Source organism: Staurois parvus, unplaced genomic scaffold (assembly GCF_062004578.1).
Source record: "Staurois parvus isolate SC_StPar_1 unplaced genomic scaffold, SC_StPar_1.0 ptg000775l, whole genome shotgun sequence".
In the NCBI taxonomy this organism is placed as follows: domain Eukaryota; kingdom Metazoa; phylum Chordata; class Amphibia; order Anura; family Ranidae; genus Staurois; species Staurois parvus.
In genome coordinates, this window is record NW_028318571.1 from 457493 (window position 1) to 474834 (window position 17342).

Sequence of the window (17342 nt, forward strand, 5' to 3'; positions counted from 1 at the left end):
GACGGCCAAATTTTTTAAGACCTTTAAATCTTGCTTGGCACTTTGTCTGGTGGAGGTGTTTAACAGCAGTCTTGATGAGGGTTCGCTCCCTCCCTCCATGAGAGTCTTGGCGGTAATACTCCTGTCAAAAGGGAAGGACCCTTCGACTATTGAGAACTGTCGCCCCATTAGCCTTCTCAACGTCGATAGGAAGATTCTGGCCAAGATTCTTGTCTGGCGTCAGTGGCAGACGGGTTGCTTTCCCGGCATCAGCACTGTTCGGTTCAGGGCAGAAGTACATTCTCAGCGGGTTTAGCTGTCCGGGAGGTCCTGGAGTGCTGCAGGGTTGATGGTAGTGTGAGGTATTTGCTGACACTGGATGAGGCCAAGGCCTTTGATCGGGTAGATCATGAGTACCTCTGGCGTATCCTTGACTGTTATGGTCTGGAAGGGAGGTTTATTGGCTGGTTAAAAACCTTATATAAAGGGGCAGAGAGCTTCATGCTGATAAATGGTTGGGTTGGGTAGTCTTTCAGGGTTGACTCAGGGGTGCATCAGGGGTGTCCGCTGAGCCCTTTGCTTTACGTATTTGCCATTGACACCTTCATCAGAAGGCTAGATGGCGGGGCTTTGGCGGGGGTGCCGGTGGGCACAACTGGCGAGTTACCTTTGAGGGTTGTAGCCTATACTGATGATGTTTCTGTGTTCATCTCCGGGGCGGAGGTGGTGGTCTCAGAGATGGGGCAGTATGCGGAGGAAGTCAGGTTCCAAGATTAACCATGACAAGTGCGACGTTTTCTGGATGGGTGGGGAGGGTGAGAACTTCTCACTCCCGGATACCTTCCCGGAGCCCCAGTCTAAGATCAAAGTGCTAGGCACTACATTTGACCCTGGCGATTATGCCAAAGCAAATTGGGAGTCCAGACTGTTAGATGCCAAGGTCAAGGTGAAGTGCTGGAAGGAGTGGCGGCTCTCCTTGAGGGAAAGGGTCGATTTTATAAAGACCTATCTGATTCCAGTCTTTTTGTATGTTAGCTATGTCTGCCTCTTGCCGGAATCTGTCTACACGAGTGTCTACAGCTGTTTCTTCCAGCTGTTGTGGGTGAACAGGCTGAACCTTGTGAAGCGGAATGTTACCTACCTTTCCAGGCGGGAGGGTGGCTTAGGAATGGTCAACCTGGTGGTTTTCTTCTCTGTTATGTTCCTGAAACATAACTTTGGTAAAATGCTGAGTGAGGAGCCGCCTGGATGGGTAGGTTTTTTTCAGATGTGGTTTAGACCCTTTCTTGGCAGCTGGGAGAGTAGCGGGCCAGTGAGAAGCCTGAGAGTCAAGCACGGTAAGCTCCCGGCTTATGTCACCCCGAGCTTCAAAATTCTGCAGTCTTGAGAAAGACAGGTTGCGGCGAAGGCCCTAGATAGAGGCGTGGAGGAACATCAGGCCCGGGTTCGTAACCTGTTGATCTCTGGGTGTGGAAGCTATCCTTATTTCCTTTCTGTGTGCTCACTCCATTAGCTTTGTTGGATGAAATTTTTGGAAAAGTGCTACATGCATCTGAAGGGCTATGTTTCTTAGTCTTACGGGTTTGGTAATGTTGTAAGCGTTTTGTATTATAATGGTGTGTTGTAGTGTAACATAATGCGGAGGATTACTTTCTGGCCTTTGGACTGTTGGCGTAATATAATTTTCATGCAGAACTTTCTCAGGACATTTTGGCTTTAAAGGCCTAAGAAAGACTTTCATAATGCAACCCGGTATGGGTTTACTTTCTGTTGATCATTACAGTATGCATATATGCTGATGTTTTTATTTTTGATATAAAATGTTCTGGATTGTAAGAAATGTTCAAAATAAAAATTTCCTTTCCTGACAGAGAGAGAGTGGGAAAGAGAGACAGAGAGAGAGAGAGAGAGAGAGAGAGAGAGAGAGAGAGAGACAGAAAGCGAGAAAGAAAAAGAGAGAGAAAAAAACAAAGTGTGAGAAAAAGAGGGAAGGAAAGAAAGAAGAAAAAGACAGAAAGAGAAAAGGTAAGAAAAAGACAGAGTGAGAAAATAAGAGAAAGAAAGAGTAGGAAAGAAGAGAGAGGGGGGATGGAGAGGGAGAAGGATCTATCTAAGAGAGAACAAGCGAGAGAAAACAAGAGAGAGAGAGAGAGAGAGAGAAAAGGAGAGACTGCTTTCTCTTTAGAGAGAGCCAGAAAGAAAGAAAGAGAAAAAAAGCGAGAGAAAAAGAATAAGAAAAAAAAATAAGAGAAAAGCGAAAGAGAGATAGAGAGAGAAGGAAAGAAAGAGAGACGGAACGAGAGAAATAGAAAAAGAAAGAAAAAGTCAGAGTGAGAAAAAGAAAGAAAGAGAGAGCTAGAAAGAAAGAGACAGAAAAAGAAATGAAAAAGAAAGAGAAAGTGAGAGAGAGAAAGAAAGAGAGAAGGAAAGGAAGATAGAGAAGGAAAGAAAGAGAGAATGAGCGAGAGACAGAGAGACAGGGGGAAAGACAGAAAGAGAGAAAAAGAGAAAGATAGAAAGTGAGGAAAAGAAAGAGTGAGAAAAAGAGAGAAAGGAAGGAGAGAAGGAAACAGAGACATTTCTTTCGAAAGAGAGAGAGAGAAAGAAAGATAGACGGAAAGAGAGTCAGGAAGAGAGAGAGAGACACAAAGAGAAAGAAAAAGACAGAGTGACAAAAAGAGAGAAGGAAAGAGAGAGAGAGAAGGAAAGAAGTAGTACAGAAGAGAGCGACATCAAACGCAATTGTTCTGGCAGCAGAAACTCCTTCAGAAGGCGGAGATTACATCTGCAAAGCCAAACTATTCCTCTGGTAGGTTTTAGCTTCTGCTGATCAGTTCTTGATGACATGATGGCAACGGGCAAGCAGACTTAGGGACTCGGTCAAATATCGTACATTAAATAATGCATTCCTTCATCATCATTAATAAAAAATGAAGTCCGATTGGGATTTGAAATCCTAGATAATTGAGAAAAAAAGACAGAAAACAAACTTCAGAAATCTTCTGTTTGACCTGGTGTCTCCAACAGCCGTATTGGGCTCCCTCCATCTCTCAGCAGAAAATGAGGGGTTGAGCTAACGGAAGAAAAAAATAGATAAAAAAATAGATAAAATAGATAATAACTGTGGGAGAGAGAGGGAGAGAGAGGGAGTGAGAGTGTGATGGAAATGTTTCATCAAGATCCCAAGTTTTCTTAAAATAGGCATTTAGTCTGCTTGGCCTTGGTCATGGGAAGGATGTTCAAGGAATTCCCGCCACCGATTTTCCTGGAATTTAAGAGCCACCAGAGTAAATGTATAGTTAAACCACAGGATCACAATCTCGATCACAATCTCGAAGACATAATGATCATTTCCGTAAGACAAAGAAAATGTTCCCAACATTTGAAAACGGAACACAAGGTTTCCAAAAAAAGTATGGGGGAATGCATCCTAGCTAATAGACACAAAATTCTTGGTCTTTTCCAAACTTTCAGACTTGGATTAAAACATTCTAATTGATATATTTAGAATTATTGTGTAACTAATTGAGCGATAAATAAGTGCACATCTCGGGGCGAGAATTTTTTTATGAATTTTAGTATCTTTCTTTGAAAGACTTGTTGCAGACATGTTTATAGGCGGAGTTAAAAACAAAGAATTTCAGACATTCATTTTCATTCAATTTGGTTTAAAGCACATTTGGAGAGATCGTTCATCAATTTCTTTTAAGTGTGGTTCTCTTTTGGACTCTTTTGACTTAACAGAGAAAGCTGAATTATTTCCTAGGTAATGAAGTGTAATTGCAATTATTTACAATTTGAAAGGAAAGCTTTGTTGTACAGAGTGGTGTCATCCTTTGGATTTATTATGATTGAACTTTAGGCCAGCGATTTAGTATGCGATTAAAGCGCACAATACACATGTGGTGTTAGAATGTTTATTGGCCAGAGGCACAAACCATAGGAAGCCCTGCCAAGCTTTAAGGCCAGACTTTATGTAAAAAAAAAAAAAAACATTTGTAAAGTACTAGAGACATGTTAACTATTTTGTTAATATTAACAAATATTTCTTAAAACAGGGTTGTGGAAAGTTGGTGTTCAATTTTGTAAACAAAATCGATATTGCAAACATCTGTCATATCCTGCAACTGCACTGCAAAACTATTTTGGATCCCTTCTTTAGACGTTCTGGTCCCTCGTCAAACCTTTATCTTTCCAATTTCCGTAGATGTTTCATAATTCCAATGAAATGGAACAACTATTGTTCAGGGAGCATGGGTTAAGGCCATACGGCCAAGGAAACCAAAAGATTAGGCTGCTCCCTTTTGCTAAAATCTTTTTTCTTTCTTTTTCTCTCTCCTTCTCCCTTTCTCTCACCCTCTCTCCTGCTTTCCTTCTTTCTTTCTTTCTCTCTTTCTGTTTCTTTTTACTTATCTCTTTCTCTCTCTCCTTCTCTCTCTCTCTTTCACTTTTTCTTTCTTATAGAGAGAGTGAGACAGAAAGTGGAAGGAAAGAAAGAGAGAAGGAAAGAGACAGAAAGAGAGAAGGAACGAGACAGAAAGAGAGAAAGAAAAAGAGAGAGAAGGTAGAGAGAGAGAAAAGTAAAAAGATACAGAGAGTGAGAGCCATAAAGGAGAAAGAAAGAAAAGAGAGAAGTAAAGAAAGAGAGAAGGGTAGACAGAAATAGAGAGGAGAAAGAGAGAAAGAAAGAGCACGAGAGAGAGAAAGAGACTAATCAGGCCAAATGGCAGGTATCGGTTCCTCAGGCCGAATAATGGGCACCAGGTCATCAGGCTGGAGAGCGGGCATCGGGTCAACAGGCTGGATAGCGGGCACCGGGTCATCAGTCTGAATAACTGGCATTGGGTCAGGTGGAGTAGCGGGCACTGGCTCATCAGGCTGGATAGCAGGCGCCAGGTCATCAGGCAGAGAGAGAGAGAGAGAAAGAGAGAGAAAGAAAGAAAGAGCGAGAGTGAGAAAAAGAGAGAAACAAAGAGAGAAGGAACAAAAGAGAGAGAGGAAGAGAGTAAGAAAAAGAGAGAAGGAAAGCAAGAGGAGAAAGAGAAAGCAAGAGAAAGAGAATGAGAGAGAAGGAAAAAAAGAAAAAGAGAGAGAAGGAAAGAAAGGAGAGAGAGAGGGAAAGAGAGAATGAAAGAAAGAGCTAAAGAGAGAAAGAGAGGGAGATAGAGAGAGAAGAACAGAGAGAGAAAGAAAGAAAAAAGAAACAAAAACAGTAAGAAAAAGAGATAAGGAAAGCGAGAGAGCGAGAGAGAGAGAGAGAAGAAAGAATGAAAGAAGGAAGAAAGGAAAGGAAAAAAGATAGAAAGAAAGAAGGAAAGGAAGGAGAAAATGATAGGAAGGACGGAAGGGGAGGGAGGCAGGGGTGGAAGGAAGGAAGGAAGAAACCTTTCCTTAAAGGAGGAAGACTGGAAAGGAAAGAAATAAGGAAGGAAGGAAGGAAAGAATGCAGGAAGGAAGGAAAAAAGGAACGGAGTGAATGGAGGAAGGAAGAAATAGTAGGAAGTGAGAAAAGGAAGGAAAGATAGGATAGATGAAGGGAGAGGAGGAAGAAAGGAAGAAAGATTTCCAGAGAAAGAAGGAAGGGGTTAGAAGGAAGAGAAAAAAGTAAGAAAGGAAGGGGTGAGAGGCTTTCAGAAAAAAGAAAGAAAGAAAGAAAGAAAAAAGAGGGAAGGAAGGATGGTGAAAAAGAAGGAAGGAAGACAGGAAGGAAGGAAGGAAGGCGAAAACGATAGGGAAGGGGATAGAAAGAAGAGAAAAAGGAAAAAGGGAAGGAACGTATGAATGAAAGGAAAGGGAAGTAAAGTAGGAAGATAGGAAAGAGGGGAGAGGGATGGAAGGAAGAAAAGAAGGAACAAAGAAAGGAGAGAGGAAAGAATGAAGGAAAAAAAGAAAGCAATGAAAGACAAGAAGAGGATGTCTGTTCGTTGATAATAATTTGTTATCATGCCGGCTTCCCTAAGCACGCAACAATATTGTCAAGGTTTTTAACCTAATACTGGGCGTGTGCTGAGGGTCTCTTTGGACTTCATGTTTGCTCATTTCGGACTGGCACCCAACATACTGAACCCCCATGGGGTTGATCAAGGTCAAAATGTCTCTCTCACACAATCTCACACAAATAAATTCTGATGAGAATTTGGTAAGCATAAGATGTGGTTTTAGTTGTAAGTGACTTAAAAAGAACTTGTCCATTCAGAAAACAGAATTATTGACCTGTAGAATGCAGAGATTACGTCAGCAAAGACCAAACTTTTCCTGCTACCGCAAGGTCAGTTCTTGCGTCAGGCAGCAGCATGTTGGCATTATTGTTGGCAGCAGGACTCAGTCTAGTAAGACAAATAACGTATAGCTATCACCATCATCATTAAATAAAAAGAAAGGGAGGGGAGGAAAGAAAAAAGGATAAAGGAAGGACAGAAAGAAAGAAGAAAGGATGGAAGGGTAGGGAGGACGGAAGGAAAAAAGAAATGAAGAAAGGGAGGGAAGGAAGGAAAGGGAGGGAAGGAAGAAAATGGAGGGAAGAAAGAGATGGAAGAAAATAGGGAAAGATGGGAGGAAGGAACGATGGAGTGAAGGAAAGAAAAAAAGGAGTAGAAGAATATAAGGAAAGAGAGGAAATTAAGAAGGGAGAATTTAGAATGAAGGAAGGAGTGAGGAAAGTAGTGTAAAGGAAGGGGAGGAAAGGAAAAGATGGAATTATAGGAAGGGAAGAAAAGAAAGAATGGTATGAACGGTGGGAAGAAAGGGGAGGGAGGTAATAAAGCAAGGAAAGAAAAGTTGAAAAGGAAGGAAGAGGGAGGATAGAAGAAAAAAAAGAAAAGGAGTGAAGGAAGTAAGGACAGGAAGGAATGAAGAAGGAAAGAGGGAAAGGAGGAGAGGGAAGGATGGAAGATAGGAAGAAGGGGATAAATGAAGATGGAATGAAGCAAAGAAGAAAAGAAAGAAGGATACACAGGAAGGAAAGGGAGGAAAGAAAATAGGTGTAATGCACCCAAGGACAGAAAGAAAGAAGGAAATGAAAAGAAGAAAGCAAAGGAAAAGAATGCACAAGCCAGGATGCCTCTGCCAAACCTATTAAGACTGCTTCTATACAATAATGAGCCTATCCCTTCCTATCCTATCCTTCATCCCTTCCTTCCGTTACTCCCCTTTCCTCTTTACTTCCTGCGTTTCATTGCTTTATTTTTTTCCTTCATTCCTTCCTCCCTTCTTTCTTTGTTCCTTCTTTTCTTCCTTGCTCCCCTCTCTTCCTTTCTTTCTTCACTTCACACGTTCCTTCCCTCCCTCCTTTTTCTTTCTTCATTCCTTCTCTTCCTTTTAACCCCTTTTCCCTATCATTTTCTCCTTTCTTTCTTCCTTCTATTCTGCCATCCTTCCTTCCTCCCTCTCCTTCCTTTCTTCTCTTCCTTCTACTAACCCCTTCCCTAAACTTCTTTCCTTCCATCTTTCCCGTCCTCCCTTTCTTTCTTCCCTTCCTTGGAAGTATCCATTCCTTTCCTATTTTTTCTTCCCTTCCTATTTCTTCCTTCCCTCTTTTCCTTTCCTTTCCTTTTTTTCTTCCTACATGTTTTTCTTCCTTTCATCCCCTCTCTTTTCTTTCTTTTTTTCTTCCTTTCCTTCCTGTCTTTCATTGCTTTCTTTTTTGCTTCATTCCTTCATCCCTCTTTTCCTTTCTTTTCCTTTTTTTCTTCCCACATTCCATCCTTCCTTCATTATTTCCTTCTTTATATCTCTCTTCCTTCCCTTCCTTGCCTCCCACTCTTCCTCCCTTTTTTCTTCCTTCCCTCCTTCCTTCTCTTCATTTCTTTCCTTTCATAACTTTTCTTCTTTCCTATATTTCTTCATTTTCCTACTACTCCTTCCCTTTTTTTGCTTTCCTTTCATTTCTTTTCTCCCTCCCCTTCCTTTTTTCCTATTCTCCCTTATTTAATTCCTCTCTTTCATTGCTTTCTTTTTTTCCTTCATTCCTTCCTCCCTCTTTTCCTTTCCTTTTTTTTCTTCCCACGCTTCTTACTTTCTTCTTTCCTTTCATCCCCTTTCTCCCCTTCATTCTTTTTTTCCATCCTTATTTCTTCCTTTTTTCCATCCCCTTCCTTCCATCCTTTCTTTCCTCCCTTTGCTTTTCTTCCTTTCTTCCCTTGCTTTCTCACCTTCATTTTTGTTCTTTTTCCCTTCCAAATTTCTATCCTCCCTCCTCTTCCTTCCTTTTCTTTCCTTCCTTTATTACCTCCCTCCCCTTTCTTCCCATCGTTCATATTCTTCTTTCCTTTCCTCAGTTTTTTCCTCCTTCCTTACTTACCTTCTCTTTTTTCCTAAGTAGCTTCCTAAGGAAGGAGAGCAGGAAGGAAAAAGAAAAAGAAAGGAGGAAGGAAAGAAAGATGGAAGAAAGGGAAGGTAGGAAGGAAGGAAGGAAGGAAAGGAAGAAAGTAAAGAAAGGAAAGAATGTCAGAAGTGAAAGGAAGGAACAAAAAGGGAGGGGAAGGGAAGGAAGGGACGCTAGGAAGGATGAAAGGTAAAGAAAAAAAAGAGTAAAGAAGGGAGACGGATGGAACTGTAGGAAGGGAAGCAAGGAAGGAAGTAAAAGAAGGGAAAGGAAGGAAGGGGAGTAAAGTAGGAAAGGATGGAAATATGGAATGAAGGGGAGGGAGGAAGGAAAGAAAGGATGGAAGGGGAGGGAGGAAGCGAAGGAAAAAAGTGGTGGAAAGGGAAAGAAAGATAGGAAGAAGGATAAAAAAGGATGGAAGAAATTAAAGGAAAGATGGAAGAAAAGAAATTAAGGAAGGGAAGGATGGAGGGAGGAAGGAAGGAAAGGTAGTGAAGGTAAAAAAAATATCAAATAAAAAATATAAAGCAAAGTGGGGAATGGAAGAAAGGAAGGAATGAAGAGAAGAATTAAAGAAAGAAAGAAGGAAGGAAAAGTAAGAAAGAAAAAAGTAAGAGAGGGGAGGGAGGAAGGAAGGAAAGATTGAAGAAAGGAAAGAAAAGCAAGGGAAATAAAGAAGAATGAAGGATGGAAATGAAAGGAACGTGGGAAGAAAAAGGAAAAGAAAAGAGTAAAGAGGAAGAAGTATGGAAAAGAGGCTAACTGCTCGCACGCATGCTTGCCAATTGTTTGAGGAAAAACATTTACCAAATTCCAAATATGTTTTTGTGTACTGAATAATTTTAGCAAAAGTGAGCAGTCTAATATTTTGGTACCTCTGTCCGTACAGCTTTCAGCTAACTTAACCCATGCTCCCAGAACAACAGTTGCTCAATTAATTATGCAACCACTACACTACGGAAATTGGAAAGACAAAGGTTTGACGTGGGACCAGAACGTCTAAAGACGTCCTGTTGCAGATAAGTTTGCAAAATCGTTTTTGTAAGCAAAATTTAAAACAAAACTAGTTTTAAGAAATATTTGTTACTAACAACATGGGCAACAACCTAGAATCCTTTACAAATGCTTTTTTGCTTTTACATAAAATCTAATAGGTTTTAAACTTATGTAAAGTGGATTTGTAGAGGCGCTCTGCAGGGATTCCTACTGCCCTGACCAATAAAAAGAATATCCCAGATGTTCTGAGACCACATGTGCACTTTAATCGGGGACAATCTTTTTCGTTTCATACCTGGTACACCGCCACAGCTATCTCTGCTCTTAAGCTAAATCCCTGGTCCTTTGGACGACACCACTCTGTACAACAAAACTTTCCTTTCAAATTGAAAATAATTGCAATTACACTTAGGAAATACCTAACACACCTAGGAAATAATTTAACCTTCTCCATTGACCTCCCCTTCCAAATGAACCTGTCATATATAAAAGAAATTGAAGAATGGTCTCTCCAAATGTGCCTTTAAACCGAATTAAGTGAACCTGCATTCTTTGTTTCGAACAAGTTGCAAGACTTTTCAACAGAAAATACTAAAATTCATTAGACCAAAAGTGAAAAACTTTTTCGCCGATTGAAGGGAGGGCTGGCAGTGTTTATACGGCTCAATTAGTGAATACATTATAATTTCTAAATATATCTTCCCCTGTGGATACAATTAGAATCGTACCATGTTTTAATTCAATTATGAAAGTTCTGACCAAGAATTTTGTGTCAATTAGCGAGGAAGCATGGCGTAAAATACCCCCATACTTTTTTTGGAAACGTGTTCCGTTTTCGAATGGTGGGAACATTTTTTTCGTCTTATGGAAACGATCATAATTGTCTTAGAGATTGTGATCCTGCGGTATAATTCTAGGAAAATGGGTGTCAGGGCCTGGACTTCAACCTGGGATCTTTACTGTGTCAGGCAGTAACTCTTCTCACTGAGCTACCTGGGATACTGTCCATACCTACGCTACCGACCTTTGGCTTGTTCCTTGACTACGATTCTGCCTCATCCCGACCTGCTACCACTTGTTACCGACCCTTGGCTTGTTTACTGACTACGCTTCTGGATCCTGGCTTGCTCACTTCCTGGTGGGGTGATCCTGAGAACCTGGTACTAACACGCAAAATCCATCTCCACCATCAGGAGCCCTGGTGAATACCGGTTAGTGCTTAGACCCCGCACCTCAAGTGAGCCTACGTCATTTCCCAGGGTGACCTGCTTGTTTACCTATCCTGTTGGTTGGTCTGCTGCTATAGCTACTGGTCTCTGAACCTGACCTCACACCGTGACAATGGGTGGCAGGAATTCCTGGATACACATTCGCCTGATTACATTGCTTTTGGTGATGTTAAACATCCTCCCCATGACCAAGGCCAAGCTGTCTGATCGCCTGTTTTGAGAAAACTTGAGATCTTGATGAAACATTTCCATCACAGCACCATCCCGGCCGGTAATGGGTTCACTGCTCAGCTTCTCGTTGGTGACACTGTACTGCTAGTGTGACAGTATGTAAAAAAAACAAATAATAATATAAAAAAATAAAATAAAAATGTAAAAAATAAATGTTTAAAAATGATTTTTGGCTATAAACTAATTTGGGTTTTTTTTTTTACTAAAAAGATAACTAAATAAATTTTGGCCAAGATTTATGATGAAATATTATTTATTTGCAAAATTTTATAAGAAAAACACTTTTTTTTCAAAATTTTTGGACATTTTCATTTACATAGCAAAAAAAATAAAAATCCCAGTGGTGAATAAATACCACCAAAATAAAGCTTTATCTGTCTCCAAAAAATGCTCAAAAATTCATATGGGTACAGTGTTGCATGACCGCGCAATTGTCATTCAAAGTGTGATAGCACTGAAAGCTGAAAATTGGCCTGGACAGGAAGGGGGTAAAAGTGTCCGGACTTGAAGTGGTTAATAAAATATGAAGTCTGATTGGGATTTGAAAATGCAAGGTCAACAAAAGAAGAAGGAAAAAAACTTCAGAAAACTTCTGTTTCGGGCTGTATCAGGCTCCCTCCATCTCTCTGCAGAAAATGAGGGGTTGAGCTAATGGAAACGGAAAAAAATAGATAAGGGTATTTTTACCCTTGGGAGAGAGAAAAGATGAGAAGATGAGCATGAACCCATTACCGGCCTAGGGTGCTGTTCCCACATCCCTTTCTATAAACCAACAGGACTACTCCGGAGGCCATGGAAGTCTAGGACTCCGCTTTCAAAACTGCAGTTTTTTTGGGTCATTTATATTGGCTACCTGTAGGGTCACTTTGGATTGTTAAAACTAGGATCAGCGAGCATGGGGATAATTGCCTTTATAAATTGGTTTATAAACCAGCTTATCTATCTTAATTTTAAGAATTGTAGAAAAATAACTCAGGCATGTGTGACAATCTATATGTCCTCAAAAGAGACATGTTAATATTACCAAATATTTCTTAAAACGAGGCTGGAAAGTTTTTTTGTTAAATTTTGTATACAAAAACAGTTTTGCTAACTTTTCTGTCATACCCTGCAACCGGGAAACTATTTTGGATCCCTTCTAACGGTTCTAATGACCGTTCTGGTCCCAAGTAAAGCCTTTGTGAATTCCAATGTCCGTAGTTCTGGGATTAACATGGGTTAAGATTGGGTAAGATTACTGAAGGCCGTATATTTCATAAAATCAACACAAGGTTTGTGAATAGCTTCCAAAAGATCATTCACTGCACCAAAAGCATATTTGGAATTTGGTAAATGTCAATCTTTTTCCTCAAACAATTGGCAAGCAATTAAGCTCAGCAGCCTCTGATCCTTATTTTCATATTTCCATAACTTCTTCCTTCTTTAGTTTTTTCTTTTTCCTTTCCATCCTTCCTATCCCTTTTCCTTTAATCCTTCCTTTCCTTTACGTTGAACAAAAGTTCCTTTTTCTTCCCACGTTCCTTCCTTTCAATTCTTCCTTTCCATCCATCCTTCCTCCTTTTCTTTGCTTTCTTCAATCTTTCCTTCCTCTTCATTCCTTCCGGTCTATTTTCCTTCCTTCTTTTCCTATCTTTACTTCCTTCATTTCCTCCTTCCTTCCTGCTTTTCATTTCCTTTCCATGTTCCTCGCATGCTTCTTCCTCCCCTCTTTCCCTTCTTCCTTCCTTCCCTTCCTCCCCTCTTTCCTTTCTTCCTTCACTTCCTCTCCTCTCCTTCCTGTCTTTCTTTTTTACTTCCTTCCTCCCTTCAATCCCTCCTATCCTCAAGGTTTTGATTTCTTTTTTTTATTTGATATTTTTGTTCCATTCCTCCCTCCTCTGTTCTTTGTTCCTTCCTCCCTCCTTCCTAGCCTGCCTTCCTTTCCTATCTTCCATCTTTCCTTTACTTTCTTCCATCCTTTTTCCATAATTCTCCATACCTTTCCACCCCTTTCTTTTCCTCCCTCCCCTTCCGTCCTATCCTTCCTTCCAGCAAGAGGAGGAAAGGAAGGGAGGAAGGAAGGAAAAAAAAGGAAGGCGAGGGGAGGGAAGGAAAGAAGGAGAGTGAGGGCAGGAAGGAGGGAAGGAGAGTGGGGGAAGAAAGGAAGGAAGTTATGAACATTTGAAAGAGTCCTGTATTGTTATTTTTCGTCACTACCTCCCCGAGTCGGGAGTGGGTAATTTGCGCACCTGCTGCCAGTCAGAGAGTTAAAAGTCTGGAGAGAGCAGAGACTTTAACTCTCTGACTGTATAATAATCTGGGCTTTTCCCCGGTTTAAGCTTTTGATAGTATTAGCAAGTTCCAGCTCCCCACTTAATAAGCACTATGCGAACAACGCATTTGTGTGCCTCCCACATGTTAATAGGTGAAGTATCTGTCGCCTTGTTGGCATAAAAATAATGCTTAATAGTAGTGGTGACATGGGTCAGAATTTCCATATCAGTCAACAAGGCAGGGTTAAGTCTCCACTTAAACGTCTTAGCTACCTGGCCGGGGAGAGTCAAACTAAGAGTTATTGGGGCATGGTCTAACAAGGATTGGATCCTAATCTTAGCAGAGGGAGGTCTCTCTGTGAGATAAAAACATAATCAATCCTAGCATAACGTTGCAAAGATCTCAGGAGCAGTTTGATCTTAAGATTTTTATATGCAATGCAAGTTGTCCCGGTAGCAGGGTCAAGAGGAATGTTAAAGTCTCCCCCTAGAATTAAGCAACCAGATGCGAACCCTTTAAGCTCATCAACAATTTGCCATTTTGGTAAAGCCTACATCTTCTAACCTTCAGGTTAGACTGTCCTTTTTTACCTTTTCATGGACATCTGCTGGACATCAGTTGAAATAATAGTTTAAATGACCTTCATTTTATGTTCTTGAAATGTCATTATCTGCTCATGACTGTTTTGTAATTTATTTTGATTTTGGAAGTTTTCTACACTTTTATAAAATTAAGTAGAATTCTTTTGCTAAAAAAATAAGATAAAAATAAAGTTTTAAATTTCTAAACTACTAATCCCATCAACTCCATGTAATGCAGATGAACAAAAGGCAGACATGCTTCGTCCATGCCAGGTTCCATCCCACCGTGGCTCGCTCCATAGACATTTACTAAAACTGGAGCAGCTGTGCATAGTAGCAACCAAGCAGCTTCCAGCTTCAGCTTGTTCAGTTAAGCTTTGAAAGTGAAAGAAATAAGCGGATGTCAGGCACCGCCCGGCGGAATCTCTAGTGATCCACAGAACGGGATTCCCCAGGACGCAGAGTCTAAGACCCAGTCTGCCTTTTCACCAGAGCCCCTGCTGGTGGGGATGGACTTGGTGCAAGACTGAAACCAGGTTGCGACCCCTGAGTGCACCCAACTGTGGTAGAGGGGTCCCGCCGAGGGTACGTGCCGGGGGGTGAGCCTGCTGTGAAGAGGCTGACAAGTACAGGTCCCGAGCGGAATGGATGGATGACAGTCAGGAATGAGCATAGTCAGACTAGCCAGGTCGGTACTAAACAGTAGACAGAGAGCAGCCGGGTCACAAGCCAAGGTTCAGCAATGGGAGGTCCAATAGTAATATAACAACAGGCAGGAGAGTAGTCAGGGACGAGCCAGGGGTCAGAGCAGGAGAAGGTCAACACAAATCAGGACAAGCAGGATCGGCAACAGGAACACACTTCAGAACTCAGGTACAGGAACTAGACCTTGCGGCAACCTAGTCACCGTCTGGCCAGTTTAACTAGTGCACCCTGCACCGTCATTGGTGCAATTGCCGCCTCCGGCGCCCAGGTCCTAGTGCCTGCACATTAGTGCACCTAGGCAATCTGCGTATGTGCAGACCTAAGCGCCGCTGCGAGACCCGCAGTCCCTGACGTGGCCCCCCCCCTACGGGCAGCCTCCGGATGCCCAACCGACCCCTCCTAGACAGCTGGTTCTGAAAGAATTCCCGAACGAGTCTTGGGGAGTGAACATTTTGGGCTGGCTCCCACGAATTCTCCTCAGCCCCGTACCCCTTCCATTTGACCAAGAACTGAGTTTGGCCTCTCTTCTTCCTACAACCTAGGATTGCCTCTACCTCAAACTCCTCTTCTCCGTCGATGTCTATCGCCTCTGGCGGTTTAGACCTCCGATCCGGAAAGGGGTCTGGTGTCACCGGCTTCAATAGTGACACATGGAAGACCGGATGAATTCTAAAAGATTCGGGGAGCGTGTGTTCGTAAGCTACCTCATTGACTTTACGTTTTACCCGAAACGGACCCAATCGATTGATTCCCCCTGATGAAACCAATGACCCTGTGGCGTAACGCGTAGGGGAGGGGCTCTGACGTCACGACGCTGATGTGGAGAAGCGGCAAATACGAATCGAGGATCTGGGCACAACTCAACCATTCATATTAGCACTGGAATATGTGAGTGCAAATTTTCGTTATAATAAAAGCATCAATTTTAAAAAGGATAAGGCACTATTGTCACTTCCTTTTCCATGTTATCCCTCACTGCCGAGAGGTGGAAGCATTACACAGTCTTTGCCCCATCTATCCACTAAGGCTCAGTGTGGATAGAAAGGAGTGAGGGAGACCCCTGGTGGGAGAAAAGTGGTAATACAAGCCCATCCATTTGAATGTGGAAAAAAGCACCCTGCATGGAAATCATCATTTAGTCCTGTGGGACAAAAGCGATATTAGCCACTTAGTTTGGCTAATTGGTAAGGTGAGCGTACACTTATTCTTTAGCACTGGGAGTGTTGCACGGCACATTTATTGGCACTGGCAAGATTTGAAGCACAAAGTGGACTTTACAACAATTTTTGATTGTGCGCTAATTTTTATATTTATGTTTTTTTGCACATAATTGCACTGTTTGAAGCACATGGTTGTTTTCTCACAATCTTATTATTTGTTAGTTATATGTTTGTCATTTATATTTTATATTGTGAAGCGCGACACATTTAGATATTACCTGATATTTTTACACAAATTATGAGTATGTGTTTAGTGTTGATGCATCACATATTAATTTGATATTTGTTATAACTTTTTATTATATAAGTTTGTCACACAAAGAGAATATCACGTTTTAGCTCACGAGAATCACTTTTATTTGGACCCAGGAATTTGGGTGCCAGTTTCTTTGATGGACAGGACATTTTAAGATTTGTTGTGGCTAACCAGACCTGGTCCCCCGGGTGCAAGCTTAATTCTCCCCTTCTTCTCCTATCAAAGGCCCTCTTATTGTCCTCCTGGGCCTTGGCCATCGCCTCTTGCAGCACCTTGCTATTAGAGGATAAAAAACTTAACATGTTCTGCGTGGCTGGGTCTGTGACTTCCGGAATCAGATCCGGTAAGAATACGAGATGGAATCCATAATTCGCAAAAAAAGGAGCCTGCTTTGTAGCGGATTGACTTGCGTTGTTATATGCAAATTCCGCTAGTGGCAGGAGGGTCAACCAGTCGTCTTGGAGGAAGGTGGTATAGCACCTGAGGTACTGCTCCAAGGTCTGATTAGTTCGCTCCGTCTGGCCATTGGTTTGTGGGTGATATGCCGAGGAGAACGACAGCTTAATCCCGAGCGTTTCACATACAGCCTTCCAAAATCTAGATGTGAACTGACCCCCCCTGTCTGACACGATATCCTTAGGAATCCCATGGAGTCTCACTACCTCCCTGATGTTGAAACCTGTGCTGTTTCAGAGGCCATAGGTGTGTCCTTTAAGGGTACAAAATGGGCCATTTTGGACAAACGGTCCACGATCACAAAGATCGCCGTACGGTCCTGAGAGGGTGGAAGTTCCACAATAAAATCGATGGAGATCATAATCCATGGTCTGTCAGGAATTGGTAATGGGCGTAATAGGCCCCAGGCCTTGCTCCTAGTAGGCTTATTCCTTTGGCAAACGGTGCAAGTCTTAACATATGACTCACAATCCTTGGCCATATTGGGCCACCAAAATGTACGCTGCAACAGTTCCAGGGTCTTGCGTACCCCGAAATGCCCTGCTAATGGGTGGTCATGGCAATATCCAAGTACCACAGTACGAGCTTCCTCGGGAACCACAATCTGATTCTCTTTCCAAAGAAGCCCCTCCCTATTCAATAAGGGGATACCGGGTGGACCTGGCATACCTACGGATGCAGTCTGCAGTCTAGAGCGGAGCTCGGATTGTAGGGCCAGAAAATTTCCCAAGGACAGAATGGTGTCAGGTTTGGGAGTCTCGTCAGGGTCCCCGAACATCCGGGACAGCGCATCGGGCTTAGTATTTTTTGACCCTGGCCTATAGGTGATGTGAAAGACAAATTGCAAAAAGAAGAGTGCCCACCTGGCCTGACGTGGTCTTAGGCGCTTGGCTGTCCTCAAATATTCTAGATTCTTGTGGTCGGTAAATATTAATATTGGGTGTAAGGCCCCCTCTAGTAAATACTTCCATTCCTCTAGTGATACCTTAATCGCCAGAAGCTCCCGGTCCCCGATATCATAATTCCTTTCTGCAGAAGTCAGTTTCCTAGAGAAAAAGGCCACCGGGTGCATGAGCTCCTTAATGTCCTTCCTCTGCGACAGAATTGCCCCAA